This window comes from Belonocnema kinseyi, chromosome 9 (assembly GCF_010883055.1).
Source record: "Belonocnema kinseyi isolate 2016_QV_RU_SX_M_011 chromosome 9, B_treatae_v1, whole genome shotgun sequence".
NCBI lineage: Eukaryota > Metazoa > Arthropoda > Insecta > Hymenoptera > Cynipidae > Belonocnema > Belonocnema kinseyi.
Genome location: NC_046665.1, coordinates 8,439,164 through 8,466,018, shown reverse-complemented (window position 1 = coordinate 8,466,018; position 26,855 = coordinate 8,439,164). Strand labels below are relative to the sequence as shown.

General features: G+C 35.5%; 1 protein-coding gene across 9 annotated transcripts in view; it reads left to right on the top strand.

Annotated features, from left to right (window-relative positions):
- LOC117179920 (interferon-induced, double-stranded RNA-activated protein kinase-like) overlaps window positions 1-26,855 on the top strand; it is a 262,085-nt gene that overhangs the window by 162,585 nt on the left and 72,645 nt on the right. The gene's annotated exons all lie outside the window — the stretch shown is intronic.

Genomic DNA, 26,855 nt, shown 5'->3' with positions numbered 1-26,855 from the left:
ATTTGCCAGTAAGTATGACTTCACTATTTTTAAGAAATATGCGGTAACAATAATCTATTTTTTCTTACTTTTTTGCATTCAAAAAATATAGATATTAAAATATGATATTATAATATCTATACTTTTTTGAATAAATCATAATAAAAAAGTATTTAGAGTTGTCTCTTATTATATTATTATTTAAATAAATTATTGGTACAATATCGTACCAATTCTAAATAATCCTAAATAACATTTTTATGAAAATCATGTCTTCAAAACGCCTTCTTCGAATATACCCTAGAATGGGGGGAGCGAAGAACCATTCGCACAGTAAAGAATAACGCAGGAATTGTTGCCGAAATTATATTCAACCCCCACGAAAACCATTTGAAGTCTATTCTGCGATATTATTTCGCGTTTTCAGGTTCTCGCTGTCCGTTCCACCCCTAGAAAGGAGAATGATAGCGAGAAATCATCCATGCAGTTAAGGAATTTGAAGAAATTGTTACTAGAATCGTTTTTATTACCCACGAAAACCCTTTACAATTTTTTGTAGCGAATTTTCTGATTTTTAGCTCACTTACCCCTCATTTCAACCCCAAAGCAAGTGAAAAAAGCCAAACCCAAAGCCAAAACAAGCCAAACCCAAAGAAAAGCAAGTGGTCGTCAATTTTTTTAAACATGCTCAACTTCACCTCTTTAAATCGTTTCTGACATTTTTTCTGCAAAAATACTCTTTCACATCTACGTCGTTTTATAAATAATTGCAAAAAATACATCCTAATATCAATAAAATCTCCCAAGTTATGGAAGTCTTATGCAATCTTATACTTGCATACAGGACTCTAAAATATGGACAAACCCATTCCATAGCTGCTCGTAGGAAAAACAATTGAATGCGTCCCGCGTTTAGTGTGTGATTGACTTCTTAACATCTGATAGATCGTTCATGGAAAGTGTTTGAAAGTTAGCGCAATAACTGAGGATCTACCATCACACACTGGATAAGTGAAAGCTGCTAACGATCAAGCAGAATATTATTGACAAAAAACGGCTGTTATCTGACGCAAGGAGGAGAATACAGAAAGCAGAGGGATGGGTCAGAGAAAAAACATGTTTTCTGGCTGACCCTAATTGCCTCTTCAGCGATCTCCCCGTTTCTGTCGAAACTCCACCCAAGCCCAACGAGGTAAATTTTTTGGTCTGTATAATCAGCATGAAGTTGACTGCTTCAAAGCTCAGATAATTAAATTTAAAATTAGCACTCTAGCATTATAGAAATTTTTCAGACTGAAAATTACTTCAGAATTAAAGCTATTGTGTCCATTTATACTTATTGAAGGAGAACCATTGTACTAGAATTATGTTGAATTATTAAATTTCCATGAATTCTCTTCAATTTTGTCGAATGCTTGCGATAAAAAACGCATTGCTACCATGTAACCGTTTTTTTATAGCGATACATAACACCAGTGTAATTTAGTGAAATGGAATGATGAAAACACGTAAAATGCATTAAGTTACACGTATACAAAATTAGACTCATGTGGAATCATTCCGGCATAGAGCTATTTATAAAAAACAATGCATTTGTAAAAAAAGAATTAAAGTGTTTTAACAGAAATATAGAAATATATTTGACATTTGTAAATGCTTCTAAGTATATGTATTTTTGACTAATATATGATAAGAATATCAGAAATGAAATTGACACACTTATTTAGGGCGTTTACGTAAGTATCAATGATACTTGCTAGAATATTTTACATGGGCTCAAATAAAAGCTTAAACACTTTATTCCTATCGTGCCGAAAATTCAAGTAAATCAGCATAGAGTCGTTGGTAACAGTTTTTTGTCGTTCGAACCGTTGAATGTGTTTTTGTTTTCGAATAGAAAGCATGGTCTACCCACAGTGGGGCATATTAAGCTTTTATGGACAATTCAGTTTGAAGCTTACAATTTTGCGCGTTATTAGCTTGGTCAAACAGTTTTTGCGCAGTGATTTTATAATAACATTTGCCAGAATTTTCTATAAATTTTGATGCAGGAAATGTGCTTTATGCAGTTGAAATGGATAATTCAGTGTAAGTTACAAAATTAAGTTTTTTTTCTACACTTTTTCAAAGTTTAAAACTTTAAAGTCGTTTTGCTCGAAACTACCATTTTCAATGTGGGTGCCAACTCTCACTCAAAAACTACTGCACTGATTCTTTAAAAATGTTGTACACACTCTTGACATATAAAATACCTCCCCTCTACGTCGTTTTTTATTATTTTACATTGAAGAGATTTTACAGCTGCAGAATGGCGAACATTTTTCTTGAAAAATAGCGATTTTTACTTAAAATGCCCAACAAAATTTTAAAAGAAAAAAATACGTACGGGGGTCTCTAGAAAAATACCCTTAAAGACGTGCGCTTTACCCGCTAGACCCGTACTCCGATCTTAAATAAATGTCAACAAGATTTCAAAAAAATTTGTGGGATAATATTTTTTATATCTTTTTTTCATTTAAAAACAAATAAAGAAAATTCTTTCCAAATAACTGATCCCATTTTCTTGCAACTACTTATCTAGTTGTGAAAGTTATATGTGCCGTGCTAACAGAAAAGGTGTCCACTAAATATAAACCTCTTTTTACTATTTTTGTTCTTCTAATGTGTCCCCTAAGGGTTTTATCTTGCACCTTCTTCCCTATTCCTTTTCACCCCTCCCCCTCCACACTTACTTGATAGTGGGAGGGGGACCTACAATTTAAGGTGGGTTGCGAACCACCAAGAGCAACAGCTTCAAGTACTTAGAGAAACTTTGTCGCTAGTCTTCACCGCATGGCCCACCGAGGCTCTTCCAGAGTGCGAGGCGCGAATCGAACCCGCAAACCGACGGAGTGGGTCCAAAGCCTACGCTTTAGCCCTTATGACCAGCATGTTAGGGATATAGGTGAAAGAATGCTTAGTTTAATTTTAATTTTGTTCAAATCCAAACAAATTAGCAATGAAATAAACAAAGTAATCAAGCAAATGCATATCATAGTCATGTCATGATCTAAACACTTATTTGCTTTTACCAAATTGATTAAAAATTTGTCGACAATAAATGATATGTACGACTTTGCAAAACCTAATAACAATTGTTACACATTTGCTTAAATAAATTTGATAAACAAACGTCGATTCTCGTCAATTTTGAAACGACAGAAATATTTGAAAAGAATCCCGCATTTTCAGAAAAATTGAGAAAATATATCAAGTCATATCCTAAACTTTCGAATCGAATTTAAAGACCTTTAAAAGAATTAAATCAATTACAAATTAATTCGAAGAAATTTAGAGAATTCTAAAGATGTTAGAAGAATTCAAAGACTTCTACAGAATTATGCAGAATTAAAAAAATGAGTTCATTTTATTTCAGCAGTAGTTCATCATCTAGCAAATTTGATGAATTTGAAAATAGTTGAAAATAATTCTACGCTTTCAGAAGGATTTAGAGAATTCAAAAAATTTGATTGATCTCTGCATTACTCAGGCACGGTAACTCATCATTTATAATAATGTACGAATTATTTAGGCTCACTGAAATTATTTTTGCTACGTTCACCAAATGTGCGAAAACCTAACCTAAACTTCCGTTTTTTCAATGTTCGAAGCAAGGTAAAGTTACCGCGGTAGGAGATATTATTTTCCGGGGTCGCACGCATACTCGCAACTAGCTATTCACCTACATTCAATTTCAATGCCCTATAATACATAAAATATGTACCATTACAAGGAACAGCATATATTCCTGGGACACCCTGTAAGCTTCCCAATGTTCAAAAAATACGTTTATGGGCTTTCTGATTGTTTATAAAAACTTTTTAAACCACCAACAAAATACTACAAGACATATATAGAATCAAAAGTGATTTGAGGGAAAGAAAAAGGTTGAAAAATGTCGAACAGTGTAATTTTTAGCGTAATAATGATGTTGTTTTATTGTGTATCCCACAGGTATTTAGTCATCTTAGAAAAGATATTCTAAAAGAAAAGTATGTGCCGTAATAAATCTAGTAGAAAGGGCCCTGTGTTCTTTTTACATTTCTTTAAAAAAAGTACCCACTCAGAAATCGGACGATGCTAATTTTACCTGAGGTCTCGCTAACGCCCCATAAGAAGAAGAAAACAGGAGGACCTACGAAAATCAGACTTAGAAGAGTGACAGAATCGAAAGAGTAAAAAAGACATATTCTGTGTGATTTTAGAACAAAATACTGTATGAAGCTGTAAAAGTGATTCTTCACGTAACATAACTATTCCTTTAATTCCCTAATTATAACTTCAACAATATTTTTTTATTCGAAAAATATTATATGAAAAAAAAAGTTACACACTCCCCCCTACGCCTTATGATAGTGCACAATACTGCTCACAGACGAGCCTTTCAAAAATCACTTAAATTTTTTTTTATAAGAAATATGTAACTTTTTATATAATCTATTTTTTTGTGATGCCCGTCTTAAGAGATGCACTGAGAAAAATGAATAGTTGGGTCTACTACCTATTTATTAATACAGAATTCAGTGGTACTTAAAACTATTCAGTTGTTGACGCCGACTAAGCTAATAGACGACTTAAGAAGCCTTTTGTTATACTCATGAATAATTTAAGTTAGTAATATTTTAGTAGTCAGAGTTATTAATGCTTTAGTCATCTGTACCACTAATTGATTTATACAACAAATAAAAGTAGGTGGCGTAACTATTTCACTTGTTAACTTGGTTGGTACGACTGAGAATGCGACAAAGGTACCTACATACCTGTGGTAAAATGAGGGAGAACGTTTAGACGTGGCCGTCACAACTTGCTGTTCACTTGAATTCTACTGAGATTTTCGCTGAATGTTTTTTACATAAATTATGGAAGTAGCAGAGGCGCTGGAAAGTTTAGGCTCCGGGATTATATCGAAGTATTTGAAGGTATGTATAAGAAATTGTCAAATCGAACGATTTTAAAATTTTTACTGAAAACCCTGAACTACAAAGTGAATCTGCAATTAAGATCCCAGTAGGAATGGGGAAATATATTTTTGACATGTCTTATCATCTGAACTGATATTAGCGTCCCGGAGACGGTTAAAAAAATATATGCCCGCGTGCACACTCCGATCTTTTTAATTTAGATTTCGATAGTATAGTAACAGCTATTTGAGTTAGTCCCTGTAACAAGAATTAAATATTCATGCTGACGTTGGTAGACTTGTTGGTGTACCTAATTAGATCGTAACGACAACTACTCGTGCTCCAACTGACACAAGTAATTCTCACAACCAACTAAATAGCAGTAATAACTAAAATAGTTGTCCCATAAATTTTTATTAGTTGTCCCAGATAATGTTTTTTTAATGTGGTATAATGTACAATACTCAATAAACGGAAATGCTTTTCCATGAACCTATTGTATAGATTGAAAAAAGAATATTTTTTTCAAAAATACACGCTATCTCAAACCGGGTGTTAATATGAGTAATTCAAAGGAAGCTGTATTATCATCAGAGATAGTTACCAATAATCAGTGTAGATACCTTTTTCTCAATCGCGAAAATAAAGTTCAACCTGTCGATTAAATTAACTATCAAAATAACAGAAAATAGTTGCACTGATTGATGGCAACTATTTGATGGTAATGCAGATTCCATGGAAAAAAATCGATATAATGTTTATTATTTAATAAACAAAAGTTTCGCAAAAGTGCTGAAGTAATTCCCCGGACTTACCGAAATTACTTTTTTTCGCAAACGTACATTCAAATTAGATTTTGCATTTTATTATTAAAACAAATATTAAAAAATGAATTAAAAAAGTATTGAACTATTTATTACGAACTCATTAATTCTTAAAAAAAGAAAATGAATTACATAGGAACAATATATAATTCTATATTTATAGCCTATGTACTGCGCGGTAGCGAGACCTGGTCATACCAAGAAAAGGACAAGAGTGGAATTAACGTGATTCAATATTTCTTCTTGATAACATTTTTACTTGTCGTATCACCTTTTTTGACACCAGGCTTCCACAAGTAAGGAAAAGCATTGCTTTATTTTAGTTTAGAAAAACGTTTATTTTTCGGCCTGGTGGCCTTGAAAAATTGACTTACTTACACTTTCATTTTTACAGAATTTTCTTACAACTACCTCTTAAGAATTAACATCCATCCACACCTTATACCTAATGCGCTCGCTTTTATAGCCTAGCCTGCCTCGCCTCGAATGTATCTATTTTCTCGCCATGCCTCGCATTACCAGCCTATGCCTCCGCGGCTAACACCTAATAATTATCTACTATTTACAAAATTCACAGTTTTCTTGCACCAACTTCCTCTCCTATTTACAATATTTTCTTCTCCATTCCTCTTCTTCCTTCTCTTCGTCCTCACCTTACTCAACACCCCCCTTCCCTGTAGTCGGGGTTTCTTTCGAATATAGTTACAAAAATTATTAGGCAGACCGGAGCAATTGTCCAGGGATGATCCCTAAGGAATAAGCCCTAAGCAGATGCGTAACAACCGTGTCAAAAGCTGAGTAGCACCTGGGTAAGGTGTCTCAAACGGTGTCTCCGCGATACCGAGTGCTCTCTTAGAGAATGCAGTCTTATCCTTGCATTCGAGGCTCTACACTGATGGACAAACCTTTTTCCCTAGCTACTCTTGGGAACAACAATGACAATACCAAACATAATTGTAGTAAGTGCGGTTTGAAACAATCGAACACACTGGGCTCCCGAAAATGGGTCGGACAACAATCCAAAATACCTGAAAGTTGAGGAAGCAGTCAAGACGGAATCAATGGGATGGACAGGCAACATCTCAATACTTTTGAGAGAATTGATTAACTCAGGGACGACCTGCTGGAGTAATATGATACCAGTATGGTCCCTTAACGAAAAGATTACAAGACGCGACTGCATGCTTTGTGGTGCGAGAAGCACCTACAGCGCTCATATTTTTCGCATATACGACTGCGAAACCGTGTCGACGATCTTCAGAAAAGGGTTTATGTAAGTGAAGCGTCTAGTCAACCGCAGCCAGAACAAGCCGAAAACAGGGAAAGGGAGGCAACACTGAGACCAACCATTTGAGACGACTGTACCCGAAATATTTTGTTAAACTAATTGTCCTAATCATCGGCGCTCTTGGAGGTGTCAAGCTTTTCCTGGTTAATAGTCTGAAAAACACCTCTGCGTGTGAACGAAATGCTGAGACACTTCCGGGCAAAATGCAGAAGTCCGTCATCCTTGAGTCGTTTCGTGTCCTTACGGTGCACTAGAATTTCGCACTGGGGCGCACTGGGGTCAAAGTGCCTCCGGATCCTTAAGAAAAAGGGCCCCGAAATTTCATCATTCATTGTATGATTGAATATTATTAAGTGGTGTTTGCTGGGGGCGACCGGGCATGTTCCCGCTTGCCCGATGGCCCAGTCCGCCCCCGATTTTTTATGGATCATCGTATTAAGTCCGTCACAGATTGTAACCACCTATCTCACGGTCATGAGACGTGGTTACGCCTGAAATAGTACCACGAATTTACTGACAGCGGGTGCAGTTTTTCAGATTAGCACCCGCTTGAACGTGTCCTCGACTTATTGGTGAGAAGTGTACATGATCCCAAAAGCAATGAAGTTGAAAAAAGATACTGATAATATTATCCGCTTTAAGGATCTTTACGACAATCTCACAACATCTTTGGATGAACGTAGATCAATCACTGTCGAAGAGGTAACAGAAGATCTTAGGGGTATAACGAACTTTTCCGCTGCAGGATCAGATGGTGTCAAGAACCTGTGGAGAAAGAACTGCACTTCTATACAGCAGCATCTGGCCAGCATATTTGCGTCATATTTAGAGTCGGAAACGTCCACTCCGCAGTGGCTGGTGTTAGGACGCATAAGGCTCTTACCAAAAAAACAAAAAGCACCTTGTCCAACCTAGAGAGTTACAGGCCAATAACTTGTTTGGACACACTGTATAAGATCATTATATCTGTCCTATAAACCAGGATTGTTCGAATTATGTATCCTATGTGCAGTAAGATATACGATTAACGTGGCTCAAAAAAGGTGTATCAGGCTGTCGAGAGCTTGCTTGCTAATTAACAGGTGCGTTTGCAAAGGTACAACAGCCCATCAGCGCGTTCTGTGAATTGTCTGGATTGTGTACCGGAAAGCTTGAAGGTTCATTCGCACATAGTGAGATGCATAGAGTGATTGATGCCCCTTCGAGAAACTAGATTTACTATCTCATCTGCAAATAATCATGTGACCGCTGCTTCTTTGGATCACAGTTCTGACTCTATCTCTCACACTACGGAATTCTTCTGGTTATGTTTTTGGAGACACGAATCATTGCAAACATAAGGTCATTCATGTTATTTATACGAATGACCGGAAGATCTATGCTTCTGCTAAAAGCAAACTTCACAGTGCTTTAAACAATGTCAAGAAGTACACATGAGAGATTGGTATGGACTTTAAATTGGTCAAACGTGCCAACATTCATCTAAAGCTAGGCAAGATCATTGGCGTTCCCGAGGACCCGGAGCTTGTAAATATAAGTGTAATCAGACATCTTGACACCGGAGAGACCTACACATACCTGCGCGTGTTTCAAAGCCACATGCATAACGTAATATCAGTGAAGGAGTCTCTCTGAAGCAGATATAAGCACCTTCTTCGACAGATTTGGTCTGAAAATCTTAAAATCGATGTTAATATGAAGCAATGTATAATCAATTATAATTGTGAATAAATATTGATTATAATTGATAAATTTAGAAGATTATGCAATAATAATTAATAAATAAATACTGTGGTATTGCCTTATTGTTAAATAATTATTAGTTCTGTTGTGAACAGGCGTAGAATATTACTTCACATGTATTTTATTTTAGGTTTTTATATTATTTGAAAATGAATAATACTTCACCTTCAAAATTATAAATTGAGATTAGTTGTGATATCTCTCGGGAACCTTAATTAGAGTGTATAATTATTTCCAGAATTAAAAGACAAAAATTATGAAAATAATTCGTTTAATTTATTTGTTTCTATAATAATGTACTTTAATAATAATTAACGCTTATGATTGACACCTGTCAGGATAGGTCATTTTTTTATTTTTGCTTGCCCTGTGCAACCAGCTTTCTCTCTCTCTCTCTCTCGAATATTCCAAATTCTTCATTCAATCCCCTGTCTGACTGTTTTCATTCAAAATCCATTTCACGCTCTCTTCTATACTTTTCCCTCCCCCCTCGTCACCTGTACACCTCTTTAACATATGGTATGCAACGATGTTTCCTTCTGATACCTACATACTTCACACCCATTATCTTCTTCATTCATCAAATATCTACATGCTTTTACATCCATGAATCTGCGATTTTTTTCATCTTTTCTTTCGTTGCTTGGCTTTCATCTCTTCCTCTATTTTTTCTAATCTCTACCTCTTACTTGCATACCACTTTTAAACCTCATTTCATATCTCTCATCCGCCAGTTTTGAACAACCCTCGTTACCCCTCCTCTCTTTATCCATAATCTCCCGGGCACACGATTGTGCAATTTTGCTTCCATCTCCCCTTCCTAGTTTTTTTTTCGAATTTCTAGGCTCTTTTCACTTCTCTGACTACATTTTGTTCCTTATTATTTATTTCCTTAGCATATAACCTGGGAAGCTCCAGAAAACTTCCACAATCCATCGAAAAATCTATCATGCAAACTTTCCACTCTCTTGTGTTCTTTTCATCCCTAAATTTTCAATCCGTCGCTGAACAGTGACCATATTAACACATCAAACATCCACACTCTCATTTTCCGGTCGTACTTGAACCTTCTTTTTCCTGTACCTGATACTTTTCCTATTACTTTACTTGCAGATTCTTATCTCTTTGTCACATGCAGCACGCTTTCTCCTCTCGTTTTAGATCAAAATCCTAGGTAACAAAATTCATCCATCAAATCCACTACCACGCTATTTATCTTCTATTCGTGCTCTAATCTACCCCTTTTATTTCTGAAACACATTATCTTAGTCTTTTTCACATTTACTGTTAAATCCATTTCTCTCACATAGTTTTCGAACACTCTCATCAACAGATTCATACCTCTTTTATCATCCGCTACCATCACTACATCATCTGTATAAGCTTATGAATATAATTTGCCTGTTACTAATACCCCTCCCCCTTTTTCTCTCAAAATTCCCCTCTAAATTTGCCAGAAGAATACTAAATAGAATTAGACTCAACGGACATCCTTGCCTGAGCCCCCTACCTGTCCAGAATTCTTCTCCTTTCTCATCTTTTATCTTCATTTTTATATAAGTGTCTACAAATATTTTTTTTATCCTTTCTATTAAACCTTCGTCTACTCCTCTCTCATTTAAATGAGTCAAATACTCCCTTACAATCTACAAACAGAGTGACTAACTTCTCTTTCTTTCGTCCTAGGTTCCTATTGACTGAAGAGTTTCATTGTATTGTTTATTTCATAACCATTGTTCCATCGTTTTCTTCTATATTCCCTCCCTTTTTTTTTCTACCGTCAAATCCTTTCTTACCCCTAACACTATGCCATCAATTCCTGCCCCTTTGACGTGATCTTTTCTCGCTGCTTGCATCTTCCACTTATATTCTTTCAGTAATATTCTTTTCATGCCTTTCCACTCATTCTCGTCCTTCAATTCTGACTCATAATTATCACATCCCACTTCTGAAATTCTCTCAAAAATGCCCTGTCCTTGTTTTTTTACCCTGGCACATTTCAGAACGCTACTTGCACGTCCTTCTTTTTGCATTTCTCTCCTTTCTTCCTTTTGTGCAAGTCCTCTTGTCGTTTTAAAGCCCCCCGTGTCACTTAGATTCGTCCTTTACTCCCGTTTGTAACCTTCATTAACTACCAGTTTTCTATCTTCCCTTAGCTCTTTTACTTCATCGTCCCAAATCCATAACTCTCCGTTCACCCATATCATGTCTCTCCCAATCCCTACGCTATTATCACCTTTACTCCTTTCAGTCCATGCTTTTCGCCAGATTATCAACTTTCTTCTCTTTTTTCGCCACGTCAAAATTTTTTAATTTTTTTATTCTTGGATTCTTACTCTCAACAACTTCTTCTGCATAACTGCATACTTATCCTCCTCATTCCCTAATTTAACGAAAAACATACACATTTTCCCCTCTTTCATCTCTCCTAGTCTTCTTGTCCCTTATACATTAACTTGCGTGCCGATGACTCCCATCAGTTTTATAATCTCAGTCTCTCGCTTTATGCTGTCCACGTTCAAACCCTTTAGTATTGTTTTCTGTTTCCTCTTTGCTATCTCTTCCCCGTTCATTCTTCTTTTAAATTCAATTATTCTCAAGCGCTACCTTTCATTCTGCTCATGCAATACTACCACACACTGTCTCGCCTTTCGAAGCATCCGTTCTCTTCCACCTTATGTTCATTTCTTAGTTACCAAAAGAACAACGTAAAACCGCTTTAACTGAGGCTCACAATAGCCCTCAATTGGGTAATAGGAGAGTCGAAAAGGCTTATCATAGGATAGATGCTTTATATTACTGGCCAGGATTTTATCGTGACGTAGTTAAGTTTATTAGGTTCTATGATACCTATCAGAAATGGAAGGTTGAACGAGCCAAAACACCCGTTGGCTTATGCCTGGAGCTGATATTATGGGGTAATATACCCTCTTTTCAATCCAACATAAATACATATTGGTTTTCAAGACCTCTTTACGAAATGGATCGAAATTATTCCGTTAAGAAGCGCTACCGTACCGCCATGGGTCACTTCATGAGAAAGTACAGTTTGAAGACCCACTAACTCCTCCACTCGGGAATGTCGACACATGGTTGGAGAGGATCAGAATGTAAAAACGAAGTATGCCTTTTTTCGAACGTTCAATCAAGAACTGTCTTTATACTAAAGGATAGTGAGGAAAAACGGTCCCCTATACTTGCCATACAAAGAATCTCAAGCCGTATTTACCTTAGTGACTAAGAATACTAAAACTGACTTTTAATAATTGTGTTGTCTGGTTTCTTTTCTTTGTTGGTTTAATCTATGATACTCTTTATTATAATCTAAATCCTAAGCATTCTATAACTGGCTGGTCTGTTTTGTCTTCTGTCCTTTCATAATCTAAAGAAAATGTTTCGAATTGGGCCTTCTCTTCCGATTATGGGGTCCGGAGGAAGGTCCAACGGATACCAGTTATTGACGGTGAGTTCGTTTTAAGGTTGGTTAATTGGAACTTCATGTCCCTTTTCACATTGGCGTATGGGATCCCCGCTACCAGAACCGATCTCCTCGACGTATACTGAGGTCTGCGGGATTGAGAGCCAGGGTTCCCTGGTGCTCCCATAGTATACCCAACCGCAGTAACGACGGAAGAGGTAACAACTCCAGAGTGGGAAGCTAATACGCAGGACCACATTTGTTCCCAGGGCTAAGGCGCAAATCACCAAAGACATAGACTCCGAAATGGGGAAAAACACTGCGAGGCAACGCGGGAGAAGCTCCATCGTAAATTGAACGCGAAGTTTCCCTAACTTTTCGTGTGCCTAATAATAATGCCTTTTTCTTTCTAACAAGGGGACCTTTAGGTCTTCTTTTTTGTTTAAATTGATACTCTCGTCAATCATAGGTATATAGCAGACGTTTTCGGAGAAAAATCAAGAAGACGCAATTTGGACTTATTTTCGAGAGAAATGCATTCTAAAAATTTCGAACGCATGTTCTTTGAGCCGATGCAAGATTATTTCAAAGCGTCGGTAGCTCCTTGGTTCAATTCTTCGTATCCATACTTTTTATATATATTTTTTTTACTTATCAGAATGCTTTTTTTCCATTTTTGAAAAGCATTGAGTATAATCAAACCATTCGATGATTATTTATTCCTTATTTTCAATAAAAAACTCTGTTTATAGTATTTTTATTATCACTTGTTTCGACAATTGTGAATTTTATTAGAATTGCTTATTCTTCAAGTAGTTTGCAGTACTTGCGTTTTTAAATTGAAGAAAGAAAAAAGTGCTGAAAACAAAAATTTCAATAATAAATACAAGACTAAATTGTTTTCCCGCAAAAAAAAACATAAATAATAAAAAATTATCCTCAATACGTGAAAATACACTTTCAAAAGAAGCGTTTTTCGTTTTCTTAAAATGCAAGTTGTTTCTGGCACATAAAAGAGTGATTGTTTAAACAATTTATTATCATTGTTAATAATATTTTCTTAGAAAAATGCTAGAGAGTTTGCAGTTTAAAAAGAAATCATTTTTAGTCAAATTGTCAAATAAGATGAGTTATGTAATTAATTGGAGCCAAGAAAAATAATTGTTTAAATAATTTATTAATATTTTTAATAATATTATATTTAAATAATGCTAGAAAGATGCGGTTTTTTCTGAAATTTAAGGCTTTTTGTCCAATTTTCAATTAAAGTGAGGTAATAATCAGTTCAAGTTAACAAAAATAATTATTGAAACAATTTATTATCATTGTTAATAATATTCTGTTTGCGTAATTGGTATAATGTTGCGATTTTTACTAAAATTTGCAATTGTTTGCCTATTTCATTGGGCGTGACTTAATAATTAATTAAATTTAGAAAAAATAATGGTTCAAACAAATTGTTATTTTTATTACTATCTTCATCTATATCCATAACTGATAGTTGAGATTTTTTTGGGAGCCTCCGCTCCCTGTACATAAATTTACATTCCATCCTTACTCTAACCTATCAGCTTCTTATATTCTAATGTTTCGCCTTACTTAAAAGTGAAATAAAATAATAATTTAAAAAATAATACTAATAATTCTGCTAATAAGCGTTCTTTCAGGGCTTCAGTTTCCTCTTACCATAAAAAACAAACATTTTCGACAATTTTGAAATTAACTTTTGCTTTTTACTTTCCTTTTTCAGGATCACCCTTTCCCTTACTTCTTTCAATTTCTTCATGCACATCACTCCCTGTCCATTATCACCTAAAATTCATCTTACACGCTCATCCACACTCAACTGCCCATTTTCCTCTCTTGTGCACCTCTCTAAAACATCCAAGATCTTACTCCTTCTTCCTTTTTAAACCGTATCACCCTACTTAATTTGTCTTCCTTGTTTATTTTCTGAAGATATTCTGGTTCCGCCAGCCCTTTGACCATCATACACCATCTATTGTACGTTGAATCCATAATCGTATTCTATCTCTCTTCTCCTTGTTTAACCAATAGCTCTAACTCTATGTCCTGCCACTCCATAACCCCTTCTCGAATATTACACACCCTTTTTCCTCCCATTTTGAATTTCCCACATTACCGCTCGCTTCATTGTTCCGAATTTCGCCGAAACATGCTTGTGCAATTCTACTTCCCTTTCCCCTTTTTAGCTTCTCTTCAAACCTCCATGCTCTCTTAATTTGTCTAGTAACCATACTTTCTCTTCCTAACTCTCCTTTTAACATATATCCTGGGCAACTCCGCTAACCCCCATTACCCACCTCAGAAACCGCTCATGCATGCTCTCTACTTTCCTATGTTCCTTCCATCCTCAGATCTCCACACCATAACACAACACCGCCCACACCAACGCATCAAACAACCTGACCCTCATTCTCCAGTCGTTCTTAAACTTTCTCTTTCCTATACCCCATACTTGGCCCATTACTTTACTCGCACATTCAATTCTTTTCCTCACCTGCAGCTCGTTTCCCCCTTCTGTTTCAAACCAAAAACCTATGTAACAGAACTCCTCCACAATTTCCAGTTTTTGTCCGTTCACCTTCCAAACTTAATTTATTTTGCTCTTTCTATTTCTGAAACACATCACCTTTGTCTTATCTACGTTCACCGTCAGCATTTTTGTTCCCACATACTCTTCGAAGATTCTTATCATTAGGTTCATCGCCTTCTCGTCGTCTGCTAACAGAATTACGTCGTCCGCGTAAGCTAGAGAGTATAGTTTACTGTCACCCAATATCGGCCCCCCTATCTCTTTCTTCTTTAGCTTCAACTCTAGGTCTACCATTAGCATATTCAACAGTAGCGGACACAAAGGACACTCTTGCCTTAGACCTCTTTCTATCCGGAATACCTCTCCTTTTTCCTTTCCTATCTTTACCATAATCCTGGTTTCAGAAAAAGTTTCTTGATCTTCTCCACCAGCCTTCCTTCTATTCCCCTCTATCTCATTGTCAGCCATAATACTTTTCTGTTTAGTGAATTAAAAGCTGCTTTAAAGTGTACAAACAGCGCGACTAATTTCCTGCTCCTTCTCGCTATATTTATTTTGACCAAGAAGTTCAGTACGTAAATCTTGTATATGGTTCCCATCCTTTTTTTTAAACCCGTCTGATTGTGTGGAATACTTTCTCTTTTCTCTATTTGACTCTCCAACCTTTTTATTAAAATTTCTGCGTATATTTTGTAGCCACCTGGCATGAAAGTGATCCCTTTGTACAATTCTACCATTTCTTCCGCCACTTTCTTAAGAAGTGGTACCACCAGCCCTGTCATCCACTCTTCTGGCTATCCTTCTCCATTCCATACCTTGTTACAGATCTTTCACCTCCCTTCCCTGGCCCCTTCTTCTCCATACTTCAATGCTTCGTTGTCCATAACATCTTTTTCTGTAGCCCTGTTTCTTTCTAATCTATTTATAGCCTCATCCACTTCTTCCCTCGTTATATTTCCTTCCTCCATTTCTCCTTGTGCTAACGTTCTATTTTCCCCTATTATCCTATTTTGTTCTCCACCTAACAGACCCTTGGAATACTTTCTCCACTCATCCAATTCTATTTCTTCATTCGCGCCCTTGCTTCTCTTTCCTTATTTATCACATCTCAAGACCTGCCTTCTTCGAATGAGTTCGCTACTTTTTTGAATTTTTCCTTTCTATTTTGCTTTTTCCTTTCTAGCATCCTCTCATGCTCTATTTCTCTCCTGTTGTACTCCCCTTTTTTCATTTCACCTTCTCTTTCCTTTCTTTAACTTCTTCGTTTCTGGCCACCACCTTTCAGTGTAGCTATTGCCGGGAAGTTCTAGACCCAATATCATTTCTGACTTTCACGCATCCTATTATATTTCTTACTCTTTCTTCCGCAAGGATGTAATCTATTACTGTCTCTCCGTTCCCTAGAAATGTGATCTCTCTTTCCTCATCTTCTTTCATATTGCCATTACATATCAACCATCTTGTTTCTCCTATTGTGTCTAGTAACTTCCTCCCCTCCCTGTCTATCTTCCTATGTATGGAACTTCCTACATAGGCCTCGTTTTCTTCATCCCAAGCCCCTCCCCCTTGTTCGCCGCTATTTTGACTTTTCCAAGTCTATTCCTCCTTACCATTGTATCATCCTTTTCCTTCCTATCGCCCTCTTCTCTCGCTCTTTTACTGCCAATTCTTTTCTCACCCCTGAGAATATTCCGCCCATCCTTCTCCCTTTAACGTGTTCCTTTCTTGCTTCTTGCATCGTCCACACATAATCTTTCGGTAACATTCTTTTCATCCCCTTCCAGTCTTTCTCATCCGCCCATGTTTCAGTCATCATTATTACAACCCATTTTGTCAAATCCCCCCAAAGGCCTTTGTTCTTGTTTTTTAATCCTGAAACATTCCAGGATGCCACCTTCACATGCTCATCTTCTCCTTCCGTTCCTCCTGTCCTTATATGTAGCCGTTTTTTTTTATTTTTCAAACCCCGGCACATTTCGTCCCTTCTTATTTACCTGCTCTTTAACTTTCTCCTTTTAATGCCTTGTTTGCCAAGTTCTTAATTCTTTTATTTTTGGTCCAGATCCGCATCTCTTCGTTTACTCACATTTTATCTCTTTCTATTATTACCTTGCTACCTTTCCTTCTTTCCGCCCAGGTCCTCCGCTCAATCAACCATTTTCTTCTCCTTTCCCGCCATGTCAGAACTTCTTCTATTCTCTCTATTCTTCCCTTTAACAACCTCTTTTTGCCAATAACTTCAAATCTCTCTTCCTCACATCCCAATGTCACCAGAAACATGCCTTCCCTCCCTTCCTTCATTCTTCCTAATCTCTTGACCCCTTCTGCCCTAATTTGTTCTCACATATCTTTCATTAGCTTCTTAACCTCTTCCTCTCCCGTTTCACTATTGGCTTTCAGCCCCTTGACCATTTCGTTCATTTTTATCTTTCATCTTTGCTTCCATTCTATTTGTTTTTTAATCTGTGTCAATCTGCTACTTAGTATGACATTTTCTACCCGCAAGCCTACAGTACCTTCTGTTGTGCCCTGACTCGCTATTAACTCAACCCTTTTTCGCTCAACGCTCACTTCTAGCTTACTCTATCTTCTATTATATTCAGCTCCCTTTTCCTATTTCCATCATATTCTCTCTGCTGATTTTCTATGCTTTCAACTTTTTCCTAGACTTTCTCGTTTTCGTCTTTCTATAATTCTTCCTACTCTTCCCATTTCTCTCGTATTTTTTATACCTCCTCTTTTAGCTCTCTTCTGGCCTCTTCATAACTTGCAGCATCCCTCCTGTCTCCTCTCTAAAGCCTGTGAAAATTGCCTGAATCTTTGACAGCAAGTTTCCCTTTCCCTTCTATCTTTCCTTCTATGCCCTCGCTGCTTGCCGCACTCACCCGTTTTCGCCATTTGCCAAGCAATCGAATTAATCCTTCACTATGAGAGCGCTGTACTGCTCTGTTGCAGAGCTGCCGATGGTGGATGAAATTTACCCCCACCATACCTACCGTTTTAGAGCCGCAAAACAGAAGGTGCATGATTACCACTGTGAGTTCGTGTGTAAGCCGAAAATTCACAATTCGACTTCGGTTTTCTGCTGTACGATGATTGCCGATCTGAAAGCTTCGGAGGACTTCGGTGGTTTTCTATTTATATCTCGATCCCCATTTGAAAGAAATTGAAGAAATTGGCGAATTTAATGTTTCGTGTGATTCTTCATTTTCATGCATGAGTCGATTTTTAGGTTATGTTTTTCAGGGGTAAATAGCATGATTATTATTACTATTATACATATTATTAATGTTAATATTATAATTATAAAATATAACATTAATTTTAATTAATAGTTGAATAACTTTTAATAGAAATAGTTAAACTTTCAACAAAAAAAATTAGTTTTCTGCAGAAAAAAATTTGAATAAAAGAAAAAATTTTAAAAAATTTGGTTAAAATTGTTTTAAACAAAGTATTTAAATTTTCAAACAAACAGTTAAATTTTTATCCAAAAGGCTAAATTCTATATGAAAAAGGCATTTTTAATAAAATACATGCACTTTGCACAAAAGACATTCATTTTCCACCAAGTCTAATTTTCTATACAAAAATTAATGTTTAATCATAGTTAAATTTTCGACAAAAAGATTAATTTTCGGGTAGTTGAAAGAAATTAATTTTTAAACAAAAACAAAACAAAAATTTTACAAAATAGTTAATTTTTCAGAAAAGAAATTTTTTGCAACTAAATTGATAAATCATCAACAAAAAAAAATTAAATTTTTAACAAAGCAGTTCCATTTTCAACCAGAAAAAAAATAGTTAAAATTCTTCGAAATTTCTTTAAATTATTGAAATTAACTGAAAATTCCTTGAAATGTTTTAAAACATCCTAAAATATTTGAAATCCTTTAAAATCTCTTGAAATTTTGCAAAGCTCTTGAAAATTTCTTGTAATTTTAAAAATACCCTAGAATATTTTAAATCCTTTAAAATCTCATACTAAATTATTGAAATCAATTGAAAATTCCTTGGAATCTAGTAAAATATCCTGAGATGTATCAAATCCTTTAAAATCTCATATTAAATTACTGTAATCAATTGAAAATTCTTCGGAACCTTTTAAAATACTCTCAAATATTTCGAAACCTTTAAAATCTTTTGAAAAATCTTGTCATCTTTCACATATTTTTAAGGTACTTTGGAGTTTTTTTACACAACCCTGCTATAATTATTAAAATTCTTTGAAATTCCTTTAATTAATAAAAATGAATTAAAAGTTTAGAGTAATCTTGTTAAACGTCCTCAAATATTTAAAATCCTTTGCAATATTTCAAAATCTCTTGACAATTTCTTGAAAATTCAAAAATACCCTCAAATATTACAATATCTTCAAAATATTTTGAGATACTTTAACTTTTTTTTTAAAGATTTTTAAACTACTTCTTTGGAATTCTTTGAAATTCCTTAAAATTCGAAAAATAGAATAAAAATTCTTTGACATCTTTTAAAACATCCTTAAATATTTAAAATCCTGAAAAATTTGTTGAAATCTCTTGAAATGTTTTAAATCTCTTGAAAATTCCTTGAAATTTTAGAAATTCCCTGAAATATTTCAAATCCTTCAAAATATATTAAATTACTGTAATCATTTAAAAGTCCTTGGAATCTTTAAAATTTTTCAAATACTTAAAAATCTTTTGAAATGCCTAGGATTTTTTATGAATTCTAAATTACTTTAGAGTTTTAAAAAATAAGCCTCCTAAAAATTTTTTAATTCTTTGAAATTGCTTTAAATTATTGAAATTAATTGAAAATTCCTTGACATCTTATAAAACATCCTCAAATATTTAAAATACTTTAAAATCTTTTAAGATCTCTTGAAATTTTGTAAAGCTTCAGATTGAAATTTAAAAAAGAGAAAAGTTTCAAAAAGTTTAATATTGAAATGTTTGTAGATTAGAGTTTTGAAGATGAAATCAATAAAAATTCAAAGCTTTCATAATTTTCAACTATTCAATCAGAATAATTCTCAACTCGATGGGATTCAAGTCTACAAATTTAGAATTGTAAACTTGGAAGTTTAATTATAAAAACTTAATAATCATAAATAAATTGAATGCGTTCAAAATTTAAATGTATGTTTTTCAATTGGACAATGTCTGAATGAAATTATTTCAGACTGAAATTTAGAAAACAGAACAATTTTGATACGTAAAAAATCTAACTGTTTGTAGATTAGTTAAACTATTCAATTAAAATTTTAATAAAAATCACTCAAGTTAAAGTTGACCTATTTCTGAAACGATTTTTGTATATAATTATAAAATTATGTTTGTGTCTGTGTGTGTGTGTGTGTGTATGTATATATATATATACATTCGGTTTTGATTCCTCTAGAATCAAACCGAAGGGCCTATAACAAAGCCACCGAACGCGTCCTCGGGTTGCGAATAGAGGGTCCCTGTACCAAGTGTTTCTGTTGAATATGGTTACAAAAATTAATAGGCAGTCGCGGACAATTGTCCAGGGGTGGTCCCAAAGGAATTAACTCCCAAGCGGAGGTGTAAAAACCGTGCCGAAAGCTGAATGGCACCTGGGTGAGGTGTCTAGAACGGTGACTCTGGGATACCGGGCGACCTCTCAGAGTACGCAGCCTTATCCTTGCATGCGGGGCTCTACAAGGATGGACGAACCCCCTTCCCTAGCTTCTCGTGAGAACGACAATGACAACACCAAACATAGTTGTAGTAAGTGCGGTTCAAAACAACAAAACGCGCAGGGCTCCCGACAATGGGTCGGCCAGCAATGCCGACCACTCTAGAGCTGGGGGAGCCAATGAAAATGGATTCAATGCGATGGATCGGCGGAATTTCGGGACCTTTAGGTGGACGGAGCGACTAAATCACGACTTGTTAGAGTGCTACGATGCGAGTGTGGCCCGTGAACGGCTCCGTTATCACACGCTTAACAAGTCAAACCTGCTGACCATCAGGCAGCATATTGTTGAGAGAATACGGATACTATCTAATGCTAAGAGAAGTCTAGAGCGGAGTTAGAGGTGGGTCAGAGAAAATCAACAGTTTCTCTCTGTACCATCTCGACTCTTCCAAGACCCTCCAGTTACTGTCGACCATCCGCCCAAACCAGAGGAGGTCGAAGTATTTTGGAGAAAAGTCTACGAAGTGCAGCATAGGCTGGATGAAGACTCAGAAAATATAAATAGCTTCAAAGAGCTGTGTGAAGCCCTCATAACACCTGACGAAGAATGCCCACCCATCACTACCGAGGAGGTGAAAAAAGTATTAAGAGGGATGAAGAAATATTCTGCACCGGGACCAGATTGTATTAAAAACTTCTGGTGGAAGAAGTTTCCTTCAGCCCATCAGGATTTGGCCCGTATTTTCACCTCATATTTAAAGTCAGAAGAGCCGATTCCGGAGTGGTTGGTGGAAGGGCGCACAATACTCCTGCCGAAAATAGGCAAGTTAGCTGACCCGAAGAATTACAGGCCAATCACTTGTCTGATCACACTGTAAAAGATATTCACAGCTATCCTAAATGATAGGATTGTTCGGGCAATTGAACCTGTGTGGCAAGAAATGTATGCACAACCGGGCAAAAAGAAAGGCGTAGCGGGATGTCGGGAGAACCTGCTCATCGAAAGATGTGTCTGCAAGGATGCAGCATTCTACCAGCGTGACCTATCGATGGCCTGGATTGATTATCGGAAAGCTTTCAATTCTACATCCCATAGACTTATCATCTGTCTTTTGGAAATCTTAAAGATTCATCCGCAAATAGTTGGGTGCATAGAGAGATTGACGCCGCTTTGGAAAACCAGATTTACTATCTGATCTGGCAAAAATCGTGTGACAACTAACAAGGTCACGTTTCAGAGAGGTGCTTTCAGGGCGACACCATGAGCCCACTCCTTTCTTGCCTTAAATTATTGCCACTATCTCTAGCACTTTGCCATTCCGACGGGTACTTGTACGGCAACTACGTCTAGCTCTAGGGATTTTCGAACGATATACTAAGGAAATTGGGATGGAATTTGGGTTGAACAAATGCGCCGAGGATTATTTGAAGCGAGGAAAACTTAATGGCATCCCTGAAGATCCTGAGCTCGTTGATAGAAGCGTTATACGACACCTTTGCGCTGGAGAGACTTATGTATACCTAGGCGTGCCACAGAGCTGCATTCAGGATGTTACATCTATAAAGGATACTCTCCAAAGCATATACAAACGTCTCATCCGGCAATTTTGGTCTTTCGAACTGTCGGCGAGGAACAAACTATCTGCAACGAACATGTTTGCCGTCCTGGTAGTACTCTATTCATTTGGAGTAGTTCCATGCACGAAGAACGAGCTCAGATCCCTTGATATCGGGACAAGAAAGGTTATGCACATGAACAAAAGCATGCATCTTAAGTCTTCTGTTTCGCGACTGTACACTGCACGTCGTCAAGGTGGTCGCGAAATATTGAGTCTTGAATTTCTTCACAACAGGATTATTCTGGGTACAGCACATAGAGTCACAAATGGAAGAGACCATTTTTTAAAAATGGTCAGGAATCACGAAGAAGTGGGCAAAGGGGCGTTTCTGTACAAAGCAGCGGAGGAGGCTGCTGAAACACTTGGACTTATCTTCAGTATTAGAGGTGAGCAAAATGCATGAAATCTTATCTATCTCGAGTACTCACTCCTGAAAGCCGGGATTAAGAAACCACAAGAGAAAAACTTTCGTGAACAGCTCCTCGATAAGAGGATGCACGGTATCTTCCACAGAAATGTGAAGGATCAGTCAATGTCTTGTGAGCTAACGTTTGCTTTCCCTAAATCGCACGGATTGAAGTCTGGTACGGAGGGTTTTATTTTTGCATGCGAAGACGGTGTCATTTCAACATTAAAATACCGTCGCCACATGCCAAGACATTGCCGATGATAGCTGCAGGGCATGCCATGCACACCCCGAGCAATTAGCTTACATACTATCTAGTTGTCCAACTCATGCGGGAACGACCTACATCCAAAGGCACAATGCAGCACTAAGAGTGCTTTATTACCATCTCTGTCTGTCTTACGGCATTAACCTTAATATCGCTCCTCTTAATGCTCCTAGGGAAATTGAGTCAATTGTCGAGAATGGAAAGTGCCGCATATACTGGAACTTTATATTCTCGACAATTGTTTCTATTGCTCATTCGAGGCCTGACAAAGCTGACAAAAACACCATAGCTAAGGAGAATGAATAGAAAGAGAGGTGTAGAGACCTTATAAGGGAGTTGCAACGATTGTACACGGAATATTCTGTTAAACTAATCGTCCTTATCATCGGTGCTGTTGGAGGTGCCAAGCTTTTGCTCATTAATAGTCTGAAAAGCATCCCTGCGTGTCAACAATATGCTAAAACACTTTCAGGAAAAATGCAGAAGGCGGTAGTTCTTAGATCGCTTCGTGCTCTGAGGGTGCACGAATTTTTCAAGAGATTTCAAAAGATTTTAAAGGATTTCAAATATTTGAGGATAGTTAAAAATATTTTAATGAATTGTCAATTCATTTTTATAATTTAAAGGAATTTCAAAGAATTTTAACAATTATAGCAGAGTTGTTTTAAAAAACTCCAAATTACCTTAGAAATCTTAAAAAAAATTTATGTATTTCAAAAGATTTTGAAGGATTTGAAAAATTTGAGAGTATTTTAAAATGTTCCAAAGAATTTTCAATTGAATACGGTGATTTAATATGAGATTTTGAAAGATTTAATATATTTTTTATTAGTTCATTATTTTTAAATTGTTAAATTTTTTGACATTTTTTTTCATCTAGTTTGATAAATCATTAACCAAACATAAACTAAATTTTTAACAAAGCAGTTCCACTTTTAACCAGAAAGGTTGAAAAAAATTGTTAAAATTGCTTGAAATTGCTTTGAATCATTGAAATTATTTGAAAATTCCTTGGATTGATTTAAAACATCCTGAAATATTGAAAATTCTTTAAAATCTTTTAAAAACCCTCGACATTTTTTAAACATTTCTTAGGAACTTTGGAGTTTTTTTAAACAACCCTGCTATAATTGTTGAAATTATTTAAAATTCCTTTAAATTATAAAAATGAATAAAAAATTTATTGAAATCTTTTTAAGCATCCTCAAATATTTGAAATCCTTTAAAATCTTTTGAAATCTCTTGAAGATTCCTTGAAAATTTAAAAATACCCTTAAAAATATATATAATTTTATAATTATATAATTATATACAAAAATCGGTTCAGAAATAGTTAAATTTCAAATCGATTAATTTCTATTAAAACTTTAATTGAATAGTTTAACTAATCTACAAACAGTTAAATTTTTAATGTTTTAAAATTTTTCTGTTTTCTAAATTTCAGTCCGAAATAATTGCATTTAGAGATTGTCCAATTGAAAAACATATATTTAAATTTTGAACGCATTCAATTTATTCATGAATATTAATTTTTTATAAATAAACTTCCAAGTTAAAGTTAAAGTTAAAGATGTTAAACTTCCAAGTTAAAGTTAAAGATGTTAAAGGATTTGATGCATCTTTGGATATTTTACTAGATGACAAGGAATTTTCAATTGATTTCAATAATTTATTATGATATTTTAAAGGATTTAAAATATTTTAAGGTATTTTTAAAATTGCAAGAAATTTTCCAGAGCTTTCCAAAATTTCAAAAGATTTTAGAGGATTTTGAATATTTTAGGATGTTTTAAAATATGTCAAGGAATTTTCAATTAATTTCAATCATTTAAAGAAATTTCAAAGAATTTTAACCATTTTTTCTATTTTTCTGGTTGAAAGTGGAACTCCCTTGTTAAAAATTTAGTTTTTTTTTTGGTTGATGATTTATCAATTTAGTTGAAAAAATTTCTTTTCTGAAAATTTATCTATTTTGTAGAATTTTTGTTTTGTTTTTGCTTTGCATATAAGAACTCGTGTTATGTGTAACTTTATTGCCTGTTTGCCGTATTTTATTCAATCACGGATAAATTTGATATAAAAATGGGGGCGCATCGATGTGTAGCTCAGAACTGTTGAGCAGGGTACGACTCAACCTGATCAAACGGAGGGATAAAAGTGTTTTTTTCCGTTCTAAAAAATGAAGTTGAATATAAGCAGCAAGTATAATGAAGCGTGATTAAAATTATTTTATTCTTAAGACTGGACAGGTAGTGTGCGAACATCACTTATTAAAGGAAAAGATGATTTGCAGAAAGGAAGTTTTAGCTTTTAATGGAACGGTTATGGTTACAACGGGTTTTGAATTTTTTTCAATATTTCGTAATATATTTATAAGCATAATATATTTATGTATCTTGTTGCACTTAATACGAATCTTACATTAGTTTTCGCCTCGAGGAATTTTCTAGAAAATCAGCTTTTTCCGGTTCGAAATTACCCTTCGTATTGAAATCATCTGGAATCAGGTCAGAGATTAAGATATTTATGTATCTTGTTGCACTTAATACGAATCTGACGTTAGTTTTCGCCTCGAGGAATTTCCTAGAAAATCAGTTTTTTCGGGTACGAAAATGGCCTTCGTATTGAAATCTTCTGGAAGCAGGTCAGAGCATGATATCTTTATATATTTTGGTGCGCTGAATACAAATCTGTCATTAGCGTTCAACAAGAATTTCAGGGTTTCCCCCTACACGTAAAAATTTACTAAAAAAGCTGTTCGTCCACATATGGAATTACCCTGGTTATTTAATTTATCTTTCCGGATGAATTCAATGCCAAGGGTAATTTCTTGCCCGAAAAATCTGTTTTTCTATAGGAATTTCTGCGTCTAGGAAGAAACTCTCAGGCGCTTGTTGAAAACTAATTGAAGATTTGTATTCGACGCAACCAAATATATAATGATACCATGCATAACTTGTTTACAGATGATTTTAATAGCAGGGGTAATTTCATGCCCGGAAAGGCTGATTTGCCAGGGAATTTTCCAAGTCTAGGGGAAAGCCCTCATGCTCTGGTGGAAAACTTATTTCATATTCGTATTTAGCGCTGCAAATTACATATCGGTACCATATTTTGACCTCTCACTCCAGAAACTTTTTTTGTGGGCCATTGTCATACATTTTCTTTCTTGTAGTTTGTTAATAGAACTGATGAAAAAACATTGATATGTAATTGACGCGATGTTACTGAAGGAACCAGAAATACGTGCACTACAATGGTAAATTTTTCAAATGATCTTTTTTTTTGTGGGAGTTTCCATTCATGCAAGGTTTTCAGGCCATTAATATATTATGTGAATATTGATTATTAATCTTAATTTTGAAATTCTTATTCATGACTCACCATTAATTTACTTATCCTTACTCAAGCCTTCTTAACCCCCCCCCCCCTCTCTGTTTCACTCGTTTGGTAATTTGGACTTAATGTGTTTTGCAAATGGAATGACGCTATTCAGGCAAATAAAGTTTAAATTGACCGTTTTTCTCTGATAAAAAAGCTCAAACAGTAAATTACACAGAAACCAATGTGCGAGCCCACAGGGGAACACATATTAGACCCATTTTCGAATTCCTGTCTCAAATTATGATCTGAGGTAGGCTGAGAAATTTTGGTCGGTTTCCACGTGGGTTCTAATATGAATAACGTTATGAAAACTTATGAATTGCTTCTCCATGAATTTCCAAATGGGAGTATAACTTTTTTTTAATGAAACATGTTTTATAAATGTTAAATGTCTATTCGCCAATCCTAAAAAGTCCGAAAAATACTGCGCAGCCGTAGCTTTTGTAGAAAACCTCTGCGCACTTCTTTAATATTAATTACATGCCCATTCTTTGTAGGAGCCCTAATAAAAACCCATAATAAGAACAGATATACATTCTCATTCTATACTCCTATCTTCCTATCTTAGATCGTAATTTGAGACAGGAATTCATTAAGGGTCCCCTATAGGTTCCTACATACGTGCACATGTATTTTACTGTGTAGGCATTTTCAGTACAGTTTCATATTCAAAAATGAATCAGCTACGAGGGTAGTTCAATAAGTCCTTAGAATGACCAACAGATGGCGCGCGAATCGCTCCAAATCATCTTTTTTCAGTCAGCACCACTCCCGACTAGATATATG